Source organism: Salvia miltiorrhiza, chromosome 6, assembly GCF_028751815.1.
Source record: "Salvia miltiorrhiza cultivar Shanhuang (shh) chromosome 6, IMPLAD_Smil_shh, whole genome shotgun sequence".
NCBI classification, from domain to species: Eukaryota; Viridiplantae; Streptophyta; class Magnoliopsida; order Lamiales; family Lamiaceae; genus Salvia; species Salvia miltiorrhiza.
This window is the reverse complement of record NC_080392.1, coordinates 16389374-16390886: the sequence shown is the minus strand read 5'-3', so window position 1 is coordinate 16390886 and position 1513 is coordinate 16389374. Positions and strand designations below refer to the sequence as shown.

The 1513-nt window shown below is 43.0% G+C and overlaps 1 non-coding gene across 1 annotated transcript; it reads left to right on the top strand.

Moving 5' to 3' along the window:
• The first annotated feature begins 993 nt into the window (after positions 1-993).
• LOC130991121 (small nucleolar RNA R71) lies at positions 994-1100 on the top strand. The gene has a single exon (XR_009091084.1). It is a non-coding gene; the product is annotated as a small nucleolar RNA R71 (small nucleolar RNA).
• Positions 1101-1513: the final 413 nt, after the last annotated feature.

Here is a 1513-nt window from a genome sequence, read left to right as displayed (position 1 = left end):
ACACTTTCTCTTGGGAGAGACAACTTCCTTCACATCTTTTCCATGCAATGCGTCAAGTGGGGACTTCTCGACGTTCACCTTTTTGCACATCACTGTACTTTTCAACCATCTCCACCTTAGCCAATCGTTGAAGAAACAGATTTTTAGGGACGTAAACCCTTGGGGGAACAAGAGCCTTGTATGGTTCATCACACGAAGATCGTGTTCCTTGCCTACCTTATTTTCACTCGAAGTTACAATGCCTGCAGAAACTGTGTTGCATTGGCTCTTTGGATCGACTTCTATGTTGCTAGGAAATTGGCCCGGCCGTGCAGCTGCTTGATTCGCCATCTGACCCACTTGAGTCTCAAACATCTTCATCTGCTTAGAAAAAGCAGATCTAATGGACTCCAAACTAGTCATTATGTTATTCTGTTGTGCAAATGAAATTTGACTGCTGCGCCACTTATTGGAGCTTCTCCTCAAGCGACGCCTCCATGGGCTCATTGATGACTCATCCACTAGAGACAGAAAAATCAAGCAAAAACCGCAAGGCGTTGTTTGGGTTGACATATGAGAAATTTGGATGATTCTTGTAGCTATGATGATATGGCAGATTGGCTCCTTTGATGTCCTTGAAAATCTTGTCGATTGTGCATGTATTGGCTCTGGTAGTTGATAAAGTCGACATCTTCATATCGCGGTGGCTCGAGCTGATATAGATGGTGTGTGCTTGGTGCCGCTATTTGTGCCCTTTTCTCGGCCTCATATTGCATTTGAAGAAGTTTGTACTTTTCCATAAGATCATAGCTCTCTTCCTTCACAGATGCAACCTTTCTCGTTAAGCTCCGATCATTCAGTCGTTGATAATTGTTGGAGGTCATCTCCTCAATCACCCTATATGCCTTTTTGGTATCTCAGTACAGAAGACATCCTCCAGCTGTAGCATCCACCATGCTCTTTGTGAGACAAGTCAAACTATTGTAGAAGTTAATAATTTGTTGATCTTTTGTGAAACCATGTTGAGGGAAACGTCTGAATAACTCTCAAAATCTTCCTCAAACATCATGTATCGTCTCATCCCCTATCTGAGCAAAGTTTGAAATCTCCAATATGATTTTCTGAGCCTTAGCATGAGAAAAGTATTTGGCCAGAAACACCTTGCAAATCTCATCACACATAATTAGGGTCCGATCAATACCCTTAAACCAATCACTAATACGATCCCTGAGTGAGAATCTGAACATCCACATCCTGATAACATCTGGAGGCACTCTGTTCTGCTTCATTGTTGCGGCTCCACTAAATTGCTCCGCTTGCACCATATTGTTGAGCCCCAATTTCAACTCAAAAGTGTTGACTTGAATAGTTGGCCCATATCCGCCTCTGTGAAATTGACCAACTTGAGGTTCATACATGTAATTGAGTGGTGGCAGTGGTTGAGGAGGTTGTCCGCATCTGTTGGCCTTTGCAAGTTGTCGCTTCAGCTCTGCTATCTTGCGCATAATTTGCGTGAGATCAAAATCATCAGTTG